Here is a 12,919-nt window from a genome sequence, read left to right as displayed (position 1 = left end):
GGGCCCGGCTGGCGGCGCGGGAGGGCCGGCCACGGGCCAGGCGGGCCCGCGGTGGAGGCGCGGCGAAGTGGGGCGGCCTAGGCGACATGGCGCGCCCCGATTGGACAAGGGCGGCGGCGGGATTTCTGTCCGGCCAGACCGGACGTGTCCGGCGGTGCGGGGTGGAAGAAGACTAGGGTTAGGGGGAAATCATCCGCGAATTTCGGTGGAGGGGCTATTATATAGATAGAGGGAGCTAGGAGAGTCCAAATGGGATGCGGTTTTCGCTCACACGATCGTGATCGAACGGCGGAGAGCATGGAGGGGGTTAGCATGGGTTTTGGGCCAGTTTGAAGGGGGTGTTGGGCTGCAACAAAAGAGGGCTTTTACGGTTACCCGGTTAACCGTTGGAGTATCAAACGACCTCCAAATGGCACGAAACTTGACAGGCGGTCTACCGGTGCTATACCAAGGCTGCTTGGCAAGCCTCGGGCCATTCCGAGAAAGTTTAACACCCGCTCACGAAGAGAGGCGAGAAGGGGACGCCGGATGACATAGGAGTGCCGGATTGCAAAACGGATAATGGGGAAAATGTTCGGATGCATGAGACGAACATGTATGCAAAATGAAATGCACATGATGACATGATGAAATGCAACATGCAAGCAAATGACATGGCAACTATGGCGAATAACTGGCGGACACCTGGCGCATCGAATCCGGGGCGTTACACATACTTCCTATGCATATGCATATTATAAGCAAACAAATTTGCAAGGCAAATAAAAACTAGCATATGCAAGGAATAAGAAAGAGGCGATAGCAATCTCAACATGATGAGAGGTAATTTAGTAACATGAAAATTTCTACAACCATATTTTCCTCTCTCATAATAATTACATGTAGGATCATAAGAAAATTCAACAAAATAGCTATCACATAAGATATACTCAACACGATCAACATGCATGCAAAGTTGACACTCTTCCAAGATAGTGGGATTAACATTAGCTAGAGTCATGACCTTTCTGAACCCAGTTTTATCAAAAATATCATAAGATTGAACATACTCCAAAAATGTGGGATCTAAAGTTGACACTCTTCCAAACCCACTTTCAATATTATTGCAAACATTATTATCAATCTCATATTCATCATGGGGCTTAAATAAATTTTCAAGGTTGTAAGAAGAATCACCCCAATCATGATCATGGAAACAAGTAGTAGACATAGCAAAACTAGCATCCCCAAGCTTAGGGTTTTGCATATTATTAGCACAATTGACATCAAGAGAATTTATAGGAAAATCATTGCAATCATGCTTTTTATTCAAGGAGTTATCGTGAATCTCATAAATTTCTTCATCATAATTTTCAGATTCACGAATTTCAAGCAAAACCTCATAAAGATAATCTAGTGCACTCAACTCACTAGTAATAGGTTCAACATAATTGGATCTCTTAAAGAGATTAGCAAGTGGATGAGGACCCATAAACTTTTAGCAAGCGAAGATGCAAGCAAAAAATAAGGTACATGGAGACACAAGATCGAACGGAAGAGGGGCGAATAAAACGGCAAGGGTGAAGTGGGGGAGTGGAAAACGAGAGGCAAATGGCAAATAATGTAATGCGAGAGATAGGGATTGCGATGGGTACTTCGTATGGTTGACTTGCTTGCGTGAACCTCCCCGGTAAGGGCGCCAGAAATTCTTCTTGCTACCTCTTGAGCACTGCGTTGGATTTTCCCGAAGAGGAGAGGATGATGCAGCAAAGTAGCGTAAGTATTTCCCTCAGTTTTTGAGAACCAAGGTATCAATCTAGTAGGATACCACGCACAAGTCCCTCGTACCTACACAAAACGATAGCAACTCGCAACCAACGCGATTAGGGGTTGTCAATCCCTTCACGGTCACTTACGATAGTGAGATCTGATAGAGATGATAAATAATATTTTTGGTATTTTTGATAGATAGATGCAAAGTAAAAAGTAAAAGGCAAAGTAAAAACAAGGCAAGTAAATAAAGCGATAGAGATTGATATGATGAGAATAGACCCGGGGGCCATACGTTTCACTAGTGGCTTCTCTCAAGAGCATAAGTATTCTACGGTGGATGAACAAATTACTGTTGAGCAATTGACAGAATTGAGCATAGTTATGAGTATATCTAGGCAATGATCATGTATATAGGCATCACGTCCAAATCAAGGAGATCAAAATGATTCTGCATCTACTACTATTACTCCACTCATCGACCGCTATCCAGCATGCATCTAGGGTATTAAGTTAAAAATAGAGTAACGCCTTAAGCAAGATGACATGATGTAGAGGGATAAATTCATGCAATATGATTAAAAAACCATCTTGTTATCCTCGATGGCAACAATACAATACGTGCCTTGCAACCCTTTCTGTCACTGGGTAAGGACACCGCAAGATTGAACCCAAAGCTAAGCACTTCTCCCATTGCAAGAACTACCAATCTAGTTGGCCAAACTAAAAAAAGATAATTCGAAGAGACTTGCAAAGATAACTCAATCATACATAAAAGAATTCAGAGAAGAATCAAATATTTTCCATAGATAATACTGGATCATAAACCCACAATTCATCGGTCTCAACAAACACACCGCAAAAAGAAGATTACATCGAATAGATCTCCACGAGAGAGGGGGAGAACATTGTATTGAGATCCAGAAAGAGAGAAGAAGCCATCTAGCTACTAGCTATGGATCCGAAGGTCTGAAGTAAACTACTCACACTTCATCGGAGGGGCTATGGTGATGATGTAGAAGCCCTCCGTGGTGGATGCCCCCTCCGGCGGAGCTCCGGAACAGGCCCCAAGATGGGATCTCGTGGATACAGAAGGTTGCGGCGGTGGAATTAGGTTTTTGGCTCCTGTTCTGATTGTACGGGGATACGTAGGTATATATAGGAGGAAGGAGTACATCGGTGGAGCATCAGGGGGCCCATGAGGTAGGGGGCGAGCCCAGGGGGCGCGCCCTCCACCCTCGTGACCGCCTCTAGCACTGCTTGGAGTAGGGTCCAAGTCTCCTGGATCACGTTCGGTTGGAAAATCACGTTCCCGAAGGTTTCATTCCGTTTGGACTCCGTTTGATATTCCGTTTCTTCAAAACACTGAAATAGGCAAAAAACAGCAATTCTGGGTTGGGCCTCCGGTTAATAGGTTAGTCTCAAAAGTAATATAAAAGTGAAAAATAAAGCCCAATATAGTCCAAAACAGTAGATAAAGTAGCATGGAGCAATCAAAAATTATAGATACGTTGGAGACGTATCAGAGATCAACCCTTTGCATGGGTGCCCTGGGGGTTTATATAGGCCTACCCCCCAAGGGTACAATGGTATTCCGGCCGGGTGTAGGCCCAGGCCATCACTGTCTATGGTGGCCAGCTTCTCCGCCGGCCGCTGGGGCCTGCCGCCTGGTGGGTCCCGCCGGCTGCCGGGCTCTCCGCCGACAGGTTGGGCCCACTGCCTGTGGGCCCTGTCGGCTGCTCATTACTGTAGCCTTGCCCTTGATGATGGTGGCTTGGTCGGGGCGAGCGTGGCTACAGTACCGACGCCTGGTGGGCATTCACTGTAGCCACACCTCGTCTTATCTGGTTGATGGCGCACAAACTTCTAGGGAAGGGGAGGGCCGGCTGTTGGGAGCCGGCCTCCCCCTTTGCCGACTGGTCTAGTCGTGCTGCCTTCGGGTATCTCTCTGGCAGGTAGGGCCCGCTGCCTACGGGACGTACTGACAACCCGTCGTGGGAGTATGGCAGCTCTACCGTGGATGATGTCATAGTCAACGTGGCAACAGTGCCACGCCGAGCGAGGGATGGCCACCCAGTACGCTGCACTATGGCCTCGTCCGCTCCGGGATTCGGGGGTGGCAGGCTATAATGTAGCCACACCCCGTCTCGTCGCCGTTATGTGGGTGCAAACTTTGAGGGTGCATGGGTGGGCCGCCTGCTAGAAGTCGGCCACTCTGGTGGCCGCCTGCTAGGAGTCGGCCCAGTTTAAGACCGCTAATTGGGCCTTGCCGCCTTCCCGCAGCCGGCCGCTTGGACCAGCCGCCCACGAGAAGGTGGCCCTTTGTCTTGGATCCTAGAAGGGCGCAGCCGGCCCGATGTCTGGAAACGCCATGGGGAGCAGATAAGGCTACTCGTGGTCATTTACTTCGACACATAATGACCAAGCAAGATCATGATCTGATCTAGGTCTAGGGGCAACAATCTTAAATTCTATAATTTAAGAACATAATAGGAGGATGCAAGAAGAACCTAGCATGGAGAGGGGACATGACACCGAGCACTACAGATGTGTCCCAGCCAACACGAACAACACCAACCAGGGATGGGTGTCGCTGATTATCCAAGGGTGAAATCCAAAGACTCGCGAGCGAGTGGGTGAGCAAGGATTTGTAAATAAGATGGGAACAAAGCTTTTCCACTACCTAAAGGGGAGAGGAACTGCGTCAGTTGCTCATGCATGAGAAAGGACTAAATCAATTAGTTTTAGTTTAAGGAGAGTAGTGGGATATAATGGATATCAGGGAAGGTGAAGCCGGAGACGAGTTTTCATGGAGAAGAATGGAGGCAGTGGCATCGACCCTGACATAGGGAATCCTTTGGTGGAGAAACAAGACTGCCGATTGTCGTAGTGAAGACATGAAGTAGCGGCATTGCGATGGGGAATTTTTTATGCAAAAAATATGGCTCGCATGGAGGAAGAAGCAAACAGTCCAATGGAGAAGCCTTCCAGTGGAAGATAAAAAAGGAAAGCCTATGATGGGACTTTTGGGAAAAGAGGTGTGACCTTGAAGAATGAATTAAGGGTGATAGTGGAAAAATCATGAAAAAAGGTAGACACTTTATACAGGGAGTGGTAGCGAAGGAGGACCAACCTTCTCCTTTGGCTTCTCGACTGAACTGAATCTGGTTGTAGCAAGTGCCCCCGAGTGAATTATAGGAATGTTACTGAGCGAAGGAAAATGATTTTGCATGTCGGGTCTATTCGATGACTTGGACAAGTTGCATGTTGAGATAAAATAAATCAGTAGGATAAATTTCTTACGTATATAAAAAACTCCCTTGTTATGTTCTGTTGCCGGATGCACACAGGTCGATGAACATGCATATACATTGTGTTTCTTAGGCCAACTCCAATGTTGCGACCTATTTTGTACATCCGCATCTGTTTAAATCCGCACGGATAAAAAATGTGGCTCAACGCAGCGAGCGCAAACGGACGTGTGTCCTTTTTTTGCCACGACCTATTTCCGTCCTAAATTTGCGTCGGGTTTACGTCAGCACGGACACTGCACAGACGCACGCGACACCCCCCCTTATCCTCCCCATGGCCTGCTCGTCGGTGGCACATCCACCTCATTTCCCCTCTCTCCCAAAACTCTCCCGCCTTCCTGGCCTCGTGCCATAGCTGACGTACCCAACCTCGCTGCTGCCTCCATCCTAGGTGGCATGGTCTACGATGGGGCTGCCAACGTCGTGCACCCAAAAAAGAAGCCGGAGAAACTACGCACGCCGGAGGAGCCGACCAAGAGTGCCAACCAGGGGAAGTTCACCGTGAAGAAAAAAGATGTCGCCGCTGCCGTGTCTTGTGCCACTAGTAGAAAACAGAGCTTTGGTTCGGGCCTGGCCAGCCCATTAGTCCCGGTTCTTCACGAACCGGGACCCATGGGGGGCATTAGACCCGGTTCGTGAGCCCAGGGGGCCGGCCAGGGCCTCGTGGGCATTGGTCCCGGTTCGTCTGGATCCATTTGTCCCGGTTCTAGGCACGAACCAGGACCAATGGGCCGCGCTCCTGGCCCACAGCCATTGGTACCGGTTCGTGCCTTGAACCGGTGTAGAAGGGGGGATTTAGTCCCGGTTCATGCCATGAGCCGGGACAAATAATTTGCCTATATATACCCATCGCCGCGGTAGAGCACTCCACAGTGCTCTGTTTTTTCTGGCCGGCAAGGGGAGGGCATTTGGGTGCTCTAGCTCACCTCCTATGCACATGAGGTGTTCGATGAAATGCGCGAGCCACACTAGCTAAGCTTTCTCCTCTCGAAGCTTGACCTCGGAGCTCCATTTTTCCCGAGATTTGTCTAGATTTAGCGGTCCGTCACGCCCCGTCCCCATTTTCACCACCATTGATCGCCCGCGCCGCTCTCGTCGCCGGCACCACCGTGGTGAGCCTCTTGTTCTTATCTTCTTTCTGATTTTCTTACTTTAGATAGATACTTGTCTGATTTTCTTACTTTAGATAGATACTTGTCTGATTTTCTTACTTTTGACACACATAATTATATATAATGCACGCAGATGAACCGGCAATGGATGTATGGTGACAGACACACCTCCGAGTACATTAAGGGTGTGCATAATTTTCTCGAAGTGGCTGAGGCAAACAAGCAGAATGGTTTTATGTGTTGTCCACGCCCTAAATGTGGGAATACAAAGTCTTACTCTGACCAGAAAATCCTTCACACCCACCTGCTTTACAAGGGTTTCATGCCACACTATAATGTTTGGACTAGGCACGGAGAAATAGGGGTTATGATGGAAGACGGCGAAGAAGTAGAGGACGATGACAACTATGTGCCCCCTGAATACGATGATGCTACAACGGGGGGAGCTGCTGAAGATCAAGAGGAACCAGACGATGTGCCCGATGATGCTGCAACGGGGGGAGCTGCTGAAGATCAAGAGGAACCAGACGATGTGCCCGATGATGATGATCTCCATCGGGTCATTGTCGATGCAAGGACGCAATGCGAAAGTCAAAAGGAGAAGCTGAAGTTCGATCGCATGTTAGAGGATCACAAAAAGGGGTTGTACCCCAATTGCGAAGATGGCAACACAAAGTTGGGTACCGTACTGGAATTGCTGCAATGAAAGGCAGAGAATGATGTGCCTGACAAAGGATTTGAGAAGCTACTAAAAATATTGAAGAAGAAGCTTCCAAAGGATAACGAACTGTCCGACAGTACGTACGTAGAAAAGAAGGTCGTATGCCCTCTAGGATTGGAGGTGCAGAAGATACATGCATGCCCTAATGACTGCATCCTCTACCGCGGTGCGTACGAGGATTTGAACGCATGCTCGGTATGCGGTGCATTGTGGTATAAGATCAGACGAGATGACCCTGGTGATGTTGACGGCGAGCCCCGCAGGAAGAGAGTTCCTGCGAAGGTGATGTGCTATGCTCCTATAATACCACGGTTGAAACGACTGTTCAGAAACAAAGAGCATGCCAAGTTGATGCGATGGCACAGTGAGGACCGTAAGAAAGACGGAAAGTTGAGAGCACCCACTGACGGGTCGCAGTGGAGAAAATTCAAGAGAGAGTACTGGGCTGAGTTTGCACGTGACCCAAGGAACATATGTTTTGGTTTAAGCGCGGATGGCATTAATCCTTACGGGGAGCAGAGCAGCAATCACAACACCTGGCCCATGACTCTATGTATATATAACCTTCCTCCTTGGATGTGCATGAAGCGGAAGTTCATTATGATGCCAGTTCTCATCCAAGGCCCTAAGCAAACCGGCAACGACATTGATGTGTACCTAGGGCCATTAGTTGAAGAACTTTTACAGCTGTGGAATGGAAACGGTGTACGTGCGAGGGATGAGCACAGACAGGAGGAATTTAACCTGCACGCATTGCTGTTTGTAACCATCAATGATTGGCCCACTCTTAGTAACCTTTCAAGACAGACAAACAAGGGATACCATGCATGCACGCACTGTTTAGCTGACACCGAAAGTATATACCTGGACAAATGCAGGAAGAATGTGTACCTGGGCCATCGTCAATTTCTTCCGACCAACCATCAATGTCGAAATAAAGGCAAGCATTTCAAAGGTGAGGCAGATCACCAGAAGAAGCCCGCCATGTGTACCTGTGATCACGTACTTGCTATGGTCAGTGATTTACACGTAATCTTTGGAAAGGGTCCCGGTGGACTAGCTGTTCCGAGTGACGCTGAGGGACACGCACCCATGTGTAAGAATGAATCTATATTTTGGGACCTACCCTACTAGAAAGACCTAGAGGTCCGCTCTTCGATCGACGTGATGCATGTGACGAAGAACCTTTGCGTGAACCTGTTAGGCTTCTTGGGCGTGTATGGGAAGACAAAATATACAGCTGAGGCACGGGAGGACCTGCAACGTTTGCACGAAAAAGACGGCATACCTCCAAAGCAGTATGAAGGTCCTGCCAGCTATGCTCTTACCAAAGAAGAGAAGAAAATCTTCTTTGAATGCCTGCTTAGTATGAAGGTCCCGACTGGCTTCTCGTCGAATATAAAGGGAATAATAAATATGCCAGAGAAAAAGTTCCAGAACCTAAAGTCTCATGACTGCCATGTGATTATGACGCAACTGCTTCCGGTTGCATTGAGGGGGCTTCTACCGGAAAAGGTCTGATTAGCCATTGTGAAGCTATGTGCATTCCTCAATGCAATCTCTCAGAAGGTGATCGATCCAGAAATCATACCAAGGCTAAGGAGTGATGTGGTGCAATGTCTTGTCAGTTTCGAGCTGGTGTTCCCACCATCCTTCTTCAATATCATGACGCACGTCCTAGTTCATCTAGTTGACGAGATTGTCATTCTAGGGCCCGTATTTCTACACAATATGTACCCCTTTGAGAGGTTCATGGGAGTCCTAAAGAAATATATCCGTAACCGCGCTAGGCCAGAAGGAAGCATCTCCATGGGCCATCAAACAGAGGATGTCATTGGGTTTTGTGTTGACTTCATCCCTGGCCTTAAGAAGATAGGTCTCCCTGAATTGCGGTATGAGGGGAGACTAACTGGAAAAGGCACGCTTGGAGGGGACTCAATAATATGCAGGGACGAATATTCTTGGTCTCAAGCACACTACACAGTTCTACAAAACTCTACCTTGGTGACCCCGCATGTCGATGAACATAAGAACAGTCTGCGCTCCAAACACCCGGAGCAGTGCGACGACTGGATTACATGTGAACACATCAGGACTTTCAGTAGTTGGTTGGAAACACGTCTCAGAGGTGACAACACTGTTTGTGATGAGCTGTACTCGTTATCCAGGGGACCATCTTCGACTGTAATGACTTACAAAGGATACGAGATAAATGGGAATACATCTTACACGATCTCCCAAGATCAAAAGAGCACCAACTAAAACAGCGGTATCTGCTTTGATGCAGCAACCGAGAGGGGAAAGGACACATATTATGGTTACATAGTGGACATATGGGAACTTGACTACGGAGTAGATTTTAAGGTCCATTTTTTAAATGCAAATGGGTCGATCTGTCAGGAGGTGGGGTACAGGTAGACCCACAGTACGGAATGACAACAGTGGATCTGAACAATCTTGGGTACACTGACGAACCGTTCGTCCTAGCCAATGATGTGGCACAGGTTATCTATGTGAAGGACATGTCTACCAAACCGAGAAAAAGAAAAGATAAGGAAGCGAATACATCAACGATGAGCCAAAGCGCCACATAGTTCTTTCAGGAAAAAGGGACATCGTGGGAGTGGAGGGCAAGACAGACATGTCCGAAGATTATGAAAAGTTTCATGAAATTTCTCCCTTCAAAGTCAAGGCTGACCCAAGCATCCTGATAAATGATGAAGATTATCCATGGTTACAGTGTAATAAGGACACAAGCGAAGAAAAAGTAAAGACTTTCTCCACAACTATTATGATGATACCATGCCAACTTTCAACCTTTTCGTAGTTCATTTGAAATACCTGTTGTAACAGACAAGTTTCCGTATGAAATCCTGATACTTCGAAAGAGATTGTCCGTTTTGTACATGAAGTGCATCCAGTTTTTGTCGTAACCCTCTCAACTTTCTTGCACATGCTATGTGGATGAAATGATGATACCATGCCAACTACCAACCTTTTCAGAGTTCATTTGAAATAATTTTCAATTTCAGGGTCTTATAGCTCAAAATAATCAGAAAGGGTTGAAAATTGATGATGTGGGTTTGAATGGTGCATTTTGAACACACAAAAAGTCAGGAGTTCAAATAAGTTTAAAAAAATGAAATCCCTTTGTAACACACGAGTTTCCGTATGAAATCATGATACTTCGAAAGAGGTTGTCCGTTTTGTACACGAAGTGCATCCAGTTTTTGCCGTAACCCTCTCAACTTTCTTGCACATGCTATGTGGGTGAAATGATGATACCATGCCAACTTTCAACCTTTTCAGAGTTCATTTTCTATTCAAAATCATTAAAAGCAAAAAGAATTTTCATAAAGAACTTTTTTGTTACAAACTTTAATGGCAAAAAGAATTATCATCAAATAAAATAAATAAGTAATTAGAATTTTGTTACAAACTTTAATAGCAAAAAGAATTATCATAAAAGAAAATAAATAAGTAATTAGAAACAAAAAAGAAAGCAAAAAACTAGATTTTTTTTTTAAAAAAAAGTGCCACCTACAGGGCCACCACGGCCTACATACGACTAGATACCCACTACTAGAGCCAGGATGCAGGCCCACGGTAGGCCCAGTAGGCCCACAAGCACAGAGAGTGAATTTAGGCTCGTAAGCCTGCAGTAGAGAGGAGCTCAAAGTGGTTGGTTCGGCAGGGCTTATAAACCACTCCGAGCCCCTCTCGGCTAGCGAGGTGGGACTAAACATAGCACCGCACCGCGCCAGTTCCAGCACACGATCTTTGGTCCTAGTTGGTACCACCAACCGGGACTAATGGGAGGAATTGGTACCGGTTCTTAGCACCAATCGGAACCAATGCACCTCTTTTGTCCCGGTTGATGCCACCAACCGGGACCAAAGGTTTCTGTTTCCCGCCCTTTGGGCTGCTGAAAAGAGACCTTTGGTTCCGGTTGGTAGCACCAACCGGAACCAAAGAGGGGCATTTGTCCTGGTCTGTGGCAAGAACCGGGACTAAAGCTTCATGTATATAAGGCACACTTGTGAAAATTTTGGTTTGCATCTTGCAGTTTGCCCCCGACGACACGCGCGGAGACGACGCCGCCAGGCTGCCGGACGCCGTCGCTGTCGCCCCCACCCCGAAGCCCACGCCGACGTCGTCGCCGTACGCCGCCCACACCGTCGCCGTTGCCCCCGCCCCGGAGCCCACGCCGATGCCGTCCGCCGCCCACTCCGTCGCCCTCGCCGTCGCCCGTGCCCTGCTCCGCGCGCCCGCCCGGATCCTCTGCACGCCGACGCCGGCCGGCCCCGCTGTGAGCCGCCGCCGCCCCGGATCCTCTTTTTTCATTTTTTTCGTATATGTATTTTTTCCATGTATATATACTAGTAAGTGTTTAATAAAATTAGTTAGATTAGTTGAATTAGATGTTTTTCCATGTATTTTAGATTAGTTGAATTAGATGTTTTTTGTCAATTTATATATATATATATATATATGCATATTTAGAAGAAAAAAATTGTTGAACTAGTTAAATATAATAGAACTAGTTAAACAAGTTTATTTTTAGTAAGTGCTTAGTAGTTGAACTAGTTGATTTAATAAAAACTACTTTATTTTACTATAGAAGTAGTTTATTTTAGTAAGTACTACTTTATTTTATTTATAGTAAGTGCTTAGTAGTTGAACTAGTTGATTTAATAAAACTACTTTATTTTACTATATATAGAAGTAGTTTATTTTTAGTAAGTACTACTTTATTTTATTTATAGTAAGTGCTTAGTAGTTGAACTAGTTGAATTAATAAAACTACTTTATTTTACTATATATAGAAGTAGTTTATTTTTAGCAAGAAAATTAATAGAACTAGTTTATTTTTTTAGTTCAAGCAATTCCCGCATCGACGTCGACAATGCCTATCCCGCATCCTCGTCGTCGACTCGGTGGAGGAGGCCGGCTTGATCAGAGGGGCCATGTCCGGGGCTGGGCTCCACCGGGCTAGTATTGGGAGGTGCTACCTTCCGAGGGGCGTAGGTTGGTGAGGAGCCAGCCCGTCGTTGACCCGATCCTTGTTTGGTGGTGGTCACGTGGGCCAGTCCAGCCCATCGTTGACCCGATCCTTGTTTGGTGGCGGTCGCGTGGGCCAGTGACGGTGCCGAGGCTTCCGGACACCGCGGAGGTGGTACGTCACCGTGTCAGCGAGGAGGACGAGCACATCCGTCGCTACATGGTTGCGTTGGAGGGCAGGTTTGACAATACCTGGCAGGTTCTTCAGGGATCTCACTAGAGCTATGATCCTGTGATGGTTCCTTCTCTTTGGGTGTCCACCGCCCGCGACGATACCCGTCGGGCACTACGGTTCTAGCTGTATTAGCGATGCTATATGTATGATAGTATTCAAGGAGTATTAGTGATAATATTCGACGATGTACGGACAAAAGAGATGATGTAGTTTTGCTTATAATTGAATGCATGCTAATTTGAATACTACTTTATTTTACGATTTGGTTTTGCTTATTGAGAATGCTCAAGTTAATTGGAAAAGTACTCCTACTTTGAATGCTAAAATTGGAGAGCACTATATATGCAAGGCATATGCATTTGATTAGTTGATAGCTTATAGGGTTTTTGTTTTTACAGAAATCTAGGAGCCCCCTCCATCATCCGCGCCGTCGTCCCCGTCATCAACCCCCCTCCGACCTCGAGGTGAGACCAGCCAAATCTCCATGTCAATATGAGTCCTATAATGGGAGTCCTCGGGTTGATTTTAAGTCTGTCGAGTCTCCACCATATATGAGAGGACGAAGAATCCCGACTGTTGTCGTGGGGGTAGCTTCTCCTTCATTCCCGTGTGCTAGACACAATTTGGTGTAATGCACTCGGGAACGAAAGGAGGAGCTACCATCACCGACGGTTGCAAATGTCAGAGAGGAATCAGTGAGGGAGAGTCTCCAACCATATATATATGAGAGGACGAAGATTCCCGACTGTTGTCGTGGGGGTAGCTTCTCCTTCATTCCCGTGTGCTAGAC

This window comes from Triticum dicoccoides, chromosome 5B (assembly GCF_002162155.2).
Source record: "Triticum dicoccoides isolate Atlit2015 ecotype Zavitan chromosome 5B, WEW_v2.0, whole genome shotgun sequence".
Taxonomy (NCBI): Eukaryota; Viridiplantae; Streptophyta; class Magnoliopsida; order Poales; family Poaceae; genus Triticum; species Triticum dicoccoides.
The sequence above is the reverse complement of the archived record's forward strand: the minus strand, read 5'-3'. Positions refer to the sequence as shown.